Source organism: Sorex fumeus, unplaced genomic scaffold (genome assembly GCF_029834395.1).
Source record: "Sorex fumeus unplaced genomic scaffold, SorFum_2.1 ptg000079l, whole genome shotgun sequence".
Classification (NCBI taxonomy): domain Eukaryota; kingdom Metazoa; phylum Chordata; class Mammalia; order Eulipotyphla; family Soricidae; genus Sorex; species Sorex fumeus.
In genome coordinates, this window is record NW_026606136.1 from 4,937,887 (window position 1) to 4,950,486 (window position 12,600).

Consider the following 12,600-nt stretch of genomic DNA (forward strand, 5'->3'; position numbering starts at 1 on the left):
ACAACATCACAAATTCAACGTTAGGAGCCATAGGGACATACATACACAAGGGACATGCTTTAGCAGTAGAGCACATGACATACCCAATACCACAAAAACAAATGAACAAGTAAGTTACCAAATAAATGAAAAATGAAAATCAGGTTTTAAATCCCTGAGCCTGACATATAGCTGAACAGCTAGTGCAAACGCATACAGGAGACACACATCCCAATCCCCTAGAATGCATGGTCCCTCAGCAAGACCCCCAAGCACCACAAAAGGAGTAGTCTCCAAGAACTATTGAGAGTGGCCTCAGACACCACCCCCAAATTTTTCCAGGTTGGGGGGTGTGTGACTCAGCAGTAGTTTTTGTGTTGCATGTGTGAGGCTGTGGTTTGATCCCCAAGCACCACACATGGCCAGTGCAGGGTATTGGCGAGATGGTAAAGGATTCAGTTCCTTACAAATCTTACCTTGCATGCAGCTGATTCTAGTTGGATCCCTGACATTGCCAAAAGAAAAAGAAAAAAGAAAAAGAAGAGATTGGTGTGTGCAGAAGCTCACTTAGCATTTAAAGTCCTACCAGGCACAGCTGGTAGGGCGTTTGCCTTGCACGCAGACGACCCAGGTTTGATTCCCAGCATCCCATATGGTCCCCTGAGCACCGCCAGGGGTAATTCCTGAGTGCAGAGCCAGGAGGAACCCCTGTGCATCACCAGGTGTGACCCAAAAAGCAAAAATAATTCAAAATAAAAAAAAATAAAGTCCTACCAGGAAGCGTCATGGTGAGGAGCTCAAACCACCTGGGCTGCATACAGGCGTGAGCACCCTGAGGCCAACCTGGCAGCCAACAGGTCAGCACTCCTGGTAAGAAGATGTAACCGGAGCCTGAGAGGCACGTAGGGGCCAACTGGGGTGGAGGGCCATTTAAGAGGACAGGGAAAGGTCCAGGAGCAGGACAGCTGAGAGGAATGCAGCTTGCTTGTTGCCTCAAGGGAAGGTACCTGGCTAAAGAGACACAGGTGGAGTTCTCTGGAAAAAAGGAAAGGCTCTCAGGAAAATAGAGAAACAAGCACATCCCAAGCAGACATTTAGACATGATGAGTGGCTTCGGGAAACCCTGAGAGGAATACTACTCTGTATAACCACAAGCACCTAGGAGAGAGGCCTTGAACGACTTTCCACAGCAGTGAGGCCGCTAACCCCCACAGGACCACCCACATGCCTGCACAGGCCCTGCCCTGCTCTGGTCTAAGCCTGCTTGCCTCCTTCCTCCCCTGCCTGCCACCCACCTGTTTTGCACACGCCCAGTGGGACCTGCACAGGCCTGTGTTCTGCAGGGCAAATCAGGAACACCATCAAGGACCTGTCCCGACCTGCGCTGGAGTAACGGGCCGGCGCCGCATCTCAGAAGCAGGGACCGGGGACGGTTCGGTTCTGTGGGCACCTTCCCCGCCGGGCCCGCCGCGACTGGAGCGTCAGGGCTGCTGGAGGGGCGCGGGCGCTGGCACCCTCTGCGTGGGGCAGAGAAGGGGCCCCGAGGCCCAGAGGCGCGCCCCGCTCCCGGGGGCTCAGAGCGCCCTGTGGGTCTGAGACTCGGTCTGGACCAGGACACGGGGGCGTCGGAGGTGCCAAAAGAGTCTTCCCTGGCCGGGAATCGAACCCGGGCCGCGGCGGTGAAAGCGCCGAATCCTAACCACTAGACCACCAGGGAGGACCGCTGTTCCAATCTTCTTGACCCACCCACTGGTTGTTCCCTAGCACACTGACCCTTCGAGGGGCAGCAAGAGGGGCACCAGGTGGCGGGCGAGACCATCCCGGGTGGGCGCCCTCGATTTCCCACCCTGGGAAGCTTCTGGGCCTTGAGGACCCAGACAGATGCCAGGGCAACGTTTTCCGAGGGTCCCTTCACGCCCCCAGGCTCATTTCCCGCCCCCTAAACTCCAGAAGTGCCCGGGCAGGGGGACGATCCGAAGCCCAGCTCCCCCTCGGGCAGAGAAACGCGGCTGGAGCGTCTTTGGCCGGCTGCGTGGGCGATCACGCGGGGCGGGGCGGCCCCGAGTGCCTCTCGGGCCACCACTCAGAGGCCGGAGCCTGCACGGCCGCAGCCCCCGTCCGCGCCCACGGCCCGCGCAAGTCCCGAGCCCCGAGCCCCGCGCGGGGCCGGCCGCCGCCGCCGGGCGGTGAGTGCGAGCAGCGGCCCGAGGCTCCGCCCAGCCGGCACAGGCTCGTTCTTAGACGCAGGAAGCGGGAGGCCCGCAGGTCTCTGTGGCGCAATCGGTTAGCGCGTTCGGCTGTTAACCGAAAGGTTGGTGGTTCGAGCCCACCCAGGGACGGGTCGGTAACTTTTACAGCGCAGATGACTACTACTACGTGAGCGTGTCAGTCCAACCTTCTTCTTCTGTAAGAGGCTGTTTCACTGACCCCTGTATATTTCAGTTGACTCCGTTTTATGATTTCAGAACCTTCACTGCAAAGGTAGTCCTTGTGCCCATTGTCTCTGCTCAGTGCTCTCACCTTTTTTTTTTTTAAATGCAGGAGTACTGCTATTTATTAGTGCTCTCACTCTTTACCTATGTTTCAAACCCCCATCCTTCTCTATTCTTGTTACTTAAGGCTGTTCAATGTTGTAAACATTGAAATACTAAGAAGCAGCTTGTCCCTGTTTCCATCAGATATGATTTTTGTAGTCCTACACCCAGATACTACACCCAGCAGGCTTCTGAGAGTATCATAACAGCCCATATGCCTGAATAGGATCATCTGTAAAGTTTATTTGTGTTTTCAGGCTACCTTGAATATCCCACCCACACGGCAGAGCCTGGCAAGCTATCTGTGGTATATTCAATATGCCAAATCCAGTGGAAAAAAAAAATGGATCTCATTCCCCTGACCCTGAATATGGCAGAGTCGAGAAGCATGTGGAAGGAGAGGCTGATAAAATCTCAAGGCCGAACTAGGCTGCCAAAACAAAGAGAGACAAAAGTGATTGTCTGTACTTTCAATGTGTGTACGCTGGCATCTGATGCATCCATCGAGGACCTGATGGTACAAGCGTGAATGATCAAGTACGACATCATTGGTCTGACGGAAACGAAAAGGCATCAATCACATCACGCCATTTTCGACACTGGAGAAGAACTGTCCCTTGGAACATGTGACAAAAGAGGCGTCGGTGGTGTCGGTATCCTCCACAACACAAACTTAGCCATGAGCATTGATTCATTCGAATGCCTAACAACCCGAATCGGATGATTACACTTGAATAGATGTGGCTCAACTGCTGGCAGTTTCTATCTTTATTGTCTATGCACCAACATCCAATTATGGTGAAGGAGAAATTGAGAAGTTCTACATGGAGCTGGAGAAGTTCTATAAAGAAGACCACACCTTCTACAAGATCATTGTCGGTCATTTTAATGCCAAGATAAGACCAAGAAGATCAGCCGATGAACTCCACATCAGGACCCATGGCCAAGAATGGAATGAACAGGGTGAGAGACTGTCTGAGTTCATCGTGTCAACCAAGACCATCCATGGTAATTCACAGACAGTTCCAAAAGGCCGAATCTAAGCACCCTACCCAGATAAATACCCCACTGGCAGACTTCCACTCTAGACACTACTTCCACTACCAAGCCGTTGCCACACTCCAGGACGCTTTCCGGACCCGCGCGGCAGCTCCGGCCGAGACCCACGCACGATAAGCGGAACTCTCTGAGACCTTGGACTCCAGGCTCGGCGGACCCAGGGACAGAGCTTCTCTGCTTGCTCCCACCACCACAGGTGACAAAGGGATTCTAATCAGGAGCCCCACCCTACCCTGCCCTGTCTGCTTCCATCAACCACCCAGGGATCGAATTGCGCACAGGAGACCCACACTACCCAGATAAATACCCCACTGGCAGACTTCCACTCTCAACACTACTTCCACTACCCAGCCGTCGCCACACTCCAGGACGCTTTCCGGACCCGCGCAGCCGCAAGCGGCTGCGCGACACATCGTAAAGTAAAGTAAAGGCCCTCCCGTTGATCATCGATTTGCTCGAGCGGGCCCAGTAACGTCTCCATTGGAGACTTTGTTGTTACTGTGTCTGGCATATCGAATACTCTCGGTAGCTTGCCGGGCTCTCCGAGAGGGGCGGAGGAATCGAACTCGGGTCGGCCATGTTGGCTGCGTGCAAGGCAGACGCCCTACCCGCTGTGCTATCGCTCCAGCCTGCGCGACACATCATAACACACTAAATACCCATCTTCTGGAATTGTCGTACCATATTTGATAGGGTTCAAATATGGTAACACCTACAAGGGTGATTAGAGGTCGCCCCAAAAGCCTCTATCCCTCTCGGAAAGACTGGCAAGCTACCGAGAGTATTCCGCCCACACGGAAGAGCCTGGCAAGCTATCTGCTGTGTATTCGATATGCCAAAACCAGTAACTACAACTGGTCTCTTATTACAATATACAATTATAACAGTAATGTTCTCTACATCTTAAATTTATATTATGGTCTGTTATCTATAAAGTATTTGAGTTACAAAAAGGAATCTAGAGATTTAGATGTTTCCTGTTTCACCTTAGAATCCTTATTAGCACCTAGATAGCAAAGGTAATTCTAAATGTTCCTAAATTTCAAACAAATGAAGAGAATTTACAATGAACCCTCATTTATCCATCATCCAAATCTATGAATTATCACTCACCCACCCAGCTAGGACTTGAGAGAAACTGAAATAAACTGTTAATCATTATCCCACTTCCTCCTCACTTCCTGGTCTGCATATTGAGAGAGAATATTCTTATAAGGATAACTGAGAAAAGTAAGGAAATATTATTAGTCATATTGCACATAGACTAATTTATTGCCTTTGAAGTAAAACTAAAATGGGCCATAAACTTCTATACTAATGCAATGATTTAGTCATTTAAAAAACCTAAACATGGTACCTAATATGTCAAATGGAAACTAGCAAACAAAAAGCAGGTGAAGAATAATTGATGTATGATCAAATTCAGAAATTTCAAGGAACTATTCTAGGGTCAAACGGAAAAATGTCAACATACATAGCCAAGGATGTTGACCACAACATTTAAAAAAATCATAATACAAAAGAAACAAACTACTATGTATCAACAGATAACTTTAACTTATAATAACAAAATTCTAAAGAATCACAACACTGACATACAATTTCTCTCTCTCACTCACCATACCCTGCTGTGTTCATGACAAGTTGCAGCTACATGGGATACCTGGAGAGTATGATGCTGAGTGGAGTAGAGGAAGAGAGACTAACACAGAATGATCTCTCATGTGTGGAATATAAAGAAACACAACGGTGGAAAAGTGAGTACTCAAAGACAATGGAAGCAGAGGACAGGGGCCTTTTTGGTAAGCAATGTGAGTCTTAGGGTCTTTCTCACAGAGGACTCAGTGTAGTCTGATGAGGGGTCTGTCTAATGATTCCTTGGTTAGAATTTTGATCGCTTGATGCTCTTAGGGAATACTAGTGGTGTTTTGATGTTCACCTAAAAGGATCTGCGTGATGGATGTCACCTTTGGGAGGCACTGAAAGTTTGATATCCTCATTAGGAGGGATTTATCTGTTCTTTAGGCTTGAGTCCAGGGTTTCCTTATATCCTCTTCCTCTGGAATATCTATGGATGATAGAAACACAAACATACAGATTCCTGTAGTGTCACTTCCCTATTAGTTATTGAGTCATCACTTAAATGTTGATATTCCCTGAAGCCCCAACCACTACTATTTGCTCATGGTTCATGTTTTAAAACTTCCTACCTCTGGTGGCTGGAGCGATAGTACAGCAGGTAAGGTGTTTGCCTTGCATGCGGCTGACCTGGGTTCGATTCCCAGCATCCCATATGGTCCCCCGAGCACTGCCAGGAGTAACCCCTGAGCATCGCCGTGTGTGACCCAAAAAGAAAAACAAATAAAATAAAACTTCCTACCTCAAGATTGTGATCAAATTTATATATGAGCCTCCAGTTATTTCTGGGCATAAAAACTATTACATGGGGCTAAGGTTCACATACAGTAGGAACTTTCTGTAGGAATATTTGCTTGGAGATTATGCATTATAGTGTCAGTAGATAAAGATGGAAATCTAAAGTAGGATGTTCATGAACTCATCTACAACCAACATAGGCAATTTATAACTATACATGAACAATTCCCTTCCAAAAAAGTGAAAACAAGCAGAACTGTGTATCTACTATAAATACTGGAAGACCCACACTGAGAAGAATAGGAGAGATGGAGACATAGTCTCATCAGGAATACCTCCCTTGGTTCAGTAACCCATAGCAGGTTATCATAAGCATGGAACTTTTCCCTGGGAAGGAAAGGGCTTGTGACCAACATCAGGTACCACAATCATTGGGTCTTGCACTAGATATATGAGCTTTTGAAATATTTCTCTGTGACAAATCAAAGAGGCTCACATAAAGAAGAACCATGAAAACTCTGCTCTATATTGATGGTGGAAAGTTTGCACTGGTGGAGGGATGGGTGATTGATCTTTGTATAACTGAATATCAAACATGAAAGCTTTGAAACTGTCTCACGGTGGCTCAATAAAAAAATTTTAAAAACAACAACAACAACAACAAAATAAAGGAGAACCATGGAAGAATGGGAAATGATTCTGTTATTAAGGGCTGGATTCATAATCATTACCCTAGAACTTTTTTTGAAAAGTCTCTATTTTTGCAGACATCATTTATTGTAATACGCTTTCTTGATCTACTTCCTGTACCCAGCCCCTTTGTCATAGATTAACTTGTTAATATATCTGAAGTTTTGTTTATAGGCTCTCAATTCTATTGTATTGGTCTGAATCCATCTTTAACAGTGTTATGATTGTTACAGCATTATAGTATGATTTAAAATCAGGGAATGTAATGCCACTTACACTCTTTTCCCCTCAAAATAGCTTTGGCTATATGAGTGTCATAATTCCATACAAATTTTAGCACATTTTTTCTTTTCTTGAAGGATGCCATCAGTTTTTTGAAGGAGATCACATTGAATATGTATCACACTCTGGGTAAGATGATCATTTTAACCATGTTAATTCTTCCAATCCATGAACATGAATTTCAACCCTCCCTCTCCTCATTTCCCAGTGTCCTCTGCCATTGTTTTCCATTGTGACATACCATTTTAAATGTGCAATATTTTACATACTTTACTTAAAGTGATTCTAATGTACTTGACGTTTTGGACTTTTAAATGGAGTTGTCTGTTTTTCACATAGAAATGTAACAAAATTTTGATTATGTAGCCTTCTTCTCTGCATTGTTTTATAGTTCCTAAGAACTTTCAGTTTAGTCTTCAGGGTTTTCTATATATATTATCATTTGTGAATAATGACAATTTAGCTTCTTTTCCCATTTGAAATTCTTTATTTTCTTTTCTTGAATTTCTGTTGTAAGGATTTCCAAAACTGTATTGAATTATAAAGAAGAAAGTGGATTTTCTCTTTTCATTTGTGGTTTCACCCTGTGGTTCTCAAGGCTTACTCCTGGCTCTGCACTCAAAGATAACTTTTAGTGGAATTCAGGGGCCCATATGAGGTGCTGGGAATCAAATCCAGGTTGGCCATGTGCAAGGTAAGTGTCCTACCTACTATACTATCTCTCCATTTCCAAGAATGAACATCTTTACCTTATGCCAGATCTGAGAGGTATGGCTTTGAATTTTCCACCTTTAAGAAGAACAGTGCAGTCTCCTGCCCCCGTGCCTGACTGTCCTCGCGGCCGGGGCCCCTTGGAGGGGAGCGGGTTGAGCTTTCCTCCCCGCCCCGACCAGGGCTCTGGCAGCCATAGACCTCCAGAACCAGCCACCACCATGCTGAGACCACTCTCCGCACACATGAAGGTACTGGCAGAGGGACAAAATCACGCGGGTTCTGGGGCTGAGATCTCCAAGCCTACTCGGATTTGGACCGAGCATCCTCCACCCAGATTCTCCAAATTCCATTAGATGGGGGTCACACTCACCAACTGGCCCCCTGGCGTCGTGTAATCCCATCAGCGGCCAAGACTCAGAGACTATAAAAACCAGCTCCCGGAACCGCATTCACGGCCGCGCGACATCTTATTATGACATCTTATTATCTCATTCCTACTTTGGACAAACTGGCAGACTACCGAATGTAGCCTGCCCACACGGCAGAGTCTGGCAAACTCCCTGTGGCATACCCAATATGCCAAATACCAGTAACAATGATGGGTCTCAATCTCCTAAAGAGCCTTGAATATAATCTCAGAGCTAGGATGAAGGAGACGTTACTGGGGCCTGCTCGAGGCAATCAACGATTAACAGGATGATTTGTGATTGTGATTTGTGAAGAATAATATTTACTTTTGGTTTGTATATATGGTCATTTCTAAATTGAGGTAAATTACTTCTATCCTTTTTTGTTAAGAGATTTTAAAAAAAATCAGCAATGAATATTAAATCTTCTCAGCCATTTATGGGGAAAAAAGTATGGTGATTTCTCAAAATGTTGAAGCTTCAATATGAACCAGCAATTCTATTTCTTAGCCTCTATTCTCCTTTTAAAAAAATACATTTTATTGGATCACTGTGAGATACAGTTACAATCTTTCATGATTACATTTCAGTCATACAATGCTGGAGCACCCATCCCTCCACCAGTGCACATTTTCCACCACAATTGTTCCCAGTGTCCCTCCAGCCATCCCCACTCCATCCCACTCCCTGCCTCTGTGACAGGTACAATCCTTCTTTCTCTCTAATTTTGGGCATTATGACTTGCAGTACAGATACCAAGAGGCTACTGTGTTTGGTCCTTTGTCTACTTTCAGGACATATCTCCCATTCCAGGCAATCCCTCCAATCATCATTTATTTAATGGTCCCTTCTCCATCCCAACTACCTTTTCACCCAGCATCTGGGGCCAGCTTCCAAACTGTGGTTTGTTTCTCCTGGCCCTTATCTTTACTGTCCTTGGGTGTTAGTCTCATATTATGCTACTCATATTATGCTATGTCTGTCTCTCTCTTTCTAATTTCACTCAGCATGATACTCTCCATGTCCAACCACTTATATGAAAATTTCATGATTTCATCTCCTTTAACAGCTGCATAGTATTCCATTGTATAGATGTACTAGAGTTTCTTTAACCAGTCATCTGTTCTTGGGCACTCAAGTTTTTTCCAGATTCTGGCTATTGTGAACACTCCTGCAATAAACATACAAGTGTAGATGTCATTTCTACTGTGTTTTTTGTGTATCTCTGGGATATATTCCCAGGAGTGGTATTGCTGGGTCATATGGAAGCTCAATTTCTAGTTTTTTGAGGAACGTCCATATTGTTTTCCAAAAAGGCTCGACCAGTCTGCATTCCCACCAACAATGAATGAGAGTTCCACTCTCCCCACATCCATGCCAGCACTAGTTGTTTTTGTTCTTTTTGATGTGTGCCAGTTTCTGTGATGTAAGATGATACCTCATTGTTGTTTTGATTTGCATCTACCTGATGATTATCGATGTACAGCATTTTTTCATGGGCCATTTGGCCATTTGTATTTCTTTTTTGAGGAAGTTTCTGTTCATTTCTTCTCCCCATTTTTTGATGGGGTTAGAGGGTTTTTTCTTGTGAAGTTCTACCAGTGTCTTATATATCCTGGATATTAAGCCCCTACCTGATGGGTATTAGGTAACTATTTTTCCCAATTCTGTAGGCTCTTTCTGTATTTTAGTCACTGTTTCTTTTGAGGTGCAGAAGCTTCTTGGTTTGATGTAGTCCCATTTGTTTATATTTGTTTCCACTTGCTTGGTCACTGGTGTTTCATCCTTGAGGATGCCTTTAGCTTCAATATCATGGAGGGTTTTTCCTACATTTTCCGCCATGTACCTTATGGATTCAGGTCTGATACTGAGATCTTTAACCCATTCTGATCTGACTTTTGTGCTTGTTAGCCTCTATTCTGAGAACACAAAAACATTAATAGCAAAAGATACATACCTATGCTAATTGTAGCACTAAGTACAATAGCCAGGATATGGAAACCACCCTAAGGACCAATCATATACAAATGTATGAAGAAATTGAGGTATGTATATACACACAATGGAATACCATGATAAATACAAGATAAAGATAAAATATTTTCATTTGTTGAAACTTGGATAGAACTGAATGACATCATGCTAAATGAAATCAATCCAAAAGATAAGAACGAATATCTGATGATCTCTTTAATCTGTTATACAGAAAAACAGAACAAGAAAAGGGACAGTATAGAAAGATGACAAACTGGTGGCCTTTGATTGCAGAACTGAGATTACCAAAAGTGGTGGTTGGGGGAGAGAGAGTAAGAAGTGAATTAGAAGTGATATATGGACAGTGGTGGAGGGTTATCATTTTGGTGGTGGTGAAAGTGTAGAACTATAACTATACATCAAACATAAAAGTTAATACTATTATAAACATGTTTCTTAATTTATTACCACTATCTGATTGTAAATTTATGACCTAACACATTCACTGAATGACTTGATACAATAAAAAAATTGTGTTTATTTTTTCGTTTCAGAGCCACACCCAGAAATACACAGAACTTACTCTTGGTTCTATGCCATAAGTCATTCTTAGCAGTACATAGAGGACCATATACAGAACCAGGGATCAAAGTCAGGTTGGCAGCATGCAAGACAACACCTTACCTTCATATTATTTTTCTGACCAATAATAAAATGATTTTTTATTCTTCTTGTGATTTGTCCCTTGATCAAATAAATGTTTAGAAATATACCAACTCTCAGTTTTTAGCGGCCTCTCTAGATATTTTCTAAATTTTGAATTTGTTTGTGTCAGAGATATAATATTTTTAAATTTTTTTCACATATTTTGAAGTTATTAAATACGTGCAAAGAGACAAATAATACCTTCTGGGTATAGATCTGTCCATAATCATAAAATCTATATCTCAGCAATATTTTATATGTAGAAATCTTCTTGCCTCCAGTATTATTATGCTTATTGTTTCCATGGCATATGCTTATCTGTTTCATTTACAGAAAAGTAATTAATGAAAATGTTTGATTTATGACCTTAATGCTTTAACTTTTCTGTTTGTTTTGTTTTGTTTTACTTCCTTTGTTCTCTTTCTCCCGAATCCATCTGCTATCTAAGACACAAAGCAAGTTATCATGATATAAGAGGGACATATGACTAGGACATAAAGGTATACTCAAGATCATAGAAAAACCTTGCAAATGATAATCAGACAAATAGTAACAACTTCAGTTCTATAACCATGATCCTTCACCAACCAAGGAGCTTGGAAGAGAACTCTAAGTCTTGGATGAGACCGCAGCCGTTGTAAGCACCTTAATTTTAGCTTGATGTCATACTAACTAAAGGATCCTGCTAATTCACACCTACCTTGAAAAAAACTATGGTGATGAATTTGTGGTTTTAGCTTTATTTTGTATGCCTATGATCGTTTTTTAAAATTTTATTTTCTATTAAAAATTTTTTCCTTGATTGAGAATCTGTGGTTTACAATATTATTGATAATGGTAATTTTTTTACACAGTATAAAGCCTATTATATATGACATCCAAAATGAAGTCCCAAAATTAAATTAGCTAAAAATGAACATAGTAGGCATAGAACACACTATGTACTATAATGATATAAACAGTTACATTCCTTTAAACCAGCATTGCCACAATAAAACAATTTTAACATAAAATATTAATTATGTCTCAATAATTAAATACAAATGAGCAGCCTCAGTAACCTTTGGGTTAATGTCAAATTGCCTAAAACCTATATGATTGTAATTCAAAATTGAGAGTATAGAATAAGAACAAAAATTTTTGAAAAATAGAGACCAATAATTTGTCCAATTAGGTAAATATTGCTCAATCTCAGATGGCTGAATGCCACTTATCCCTCTAATATTACTGGGCTGGAGCAAGAGCACAGAGGGTAGGGCGTTTGCGTTGCACACAGCCGACCCAGGTTCGATTCCTCTGCCCCTCTCGGAGAGACCGGTAAGCTACTGAGAATATCTCGCCCGCATGGCAAAGCTGTCAAGCTACTGGTGGCGTATTCGATATGCCAAAAACAGTAACAACAAGTCTCACAATTTGTTATGAGATGTTACTGGTGCCTGCTCGAGAAAATCTATGAACAACAGGAGGACAGTGCTATAGGTAAATATTATTTTGTGGCTGATATATGGAGCTCAGAAAAATCCCAAGAAGAGCTCTCTCTCTCTCTTCTCTCTTTCCAAAAAATCAAAATTCAAATTAAAGAAAACTATCAATACAAGGAGAAATCTTTTTTGTTGTTGTTGAATCACCGTGAGATATAGTTACAAAACTTTCATGTTTGAGTTTCAGTCACACAATGATCTAACACCCATCTCTCCACCAGTGCATATTTTCACCACCAATTCCCCAGTATCCGCACCTCTCCTCCAGCCCACTCCTCTCTCTGTCTCTATGGCAGAAAATTTCCCCCATACTCTCTCTACTTTTGGGCTTTATGGTTTGCAATACAGATACTAAGAGGCTATCACCTTTGGTCCTTTTTCTACTTTCAGCACACATCT

At 43.1% G+C, this 12,600-nt stretch overlaps 2 non-coding genes across 2 annotated transcripts; one reads left to right on the forward strand and one right to left on the reverse strand.

Annotated features, from left to right (window-relative positions):
• Positions 1–1,624: 1,624 nt before the first annotated feature.
• On the reverse strand, positions 1,625–1,696 carry TRNAE-UUC (transfer RNA glutamic acid (anticodon UUC)). Its single transcript has one exon. It is a non-coding gene; the product is annotated as a tRNA-Glu (tRNA).
• Positions 1,697–2,244: 548 nt separating this feature from the next.
• TRNAN-GUU (transfer RNA asparagine (anticodon GUU)) lies at positions 2,245–2,318 on the forward strand. The gene has a single exon. It is a non-coding gene; the product is annotated as a tRNA-Asn (tRNA).
• The last annotated feature ends 10,282 nt before the right edge of the window (positions 2,319–12,600 follow it).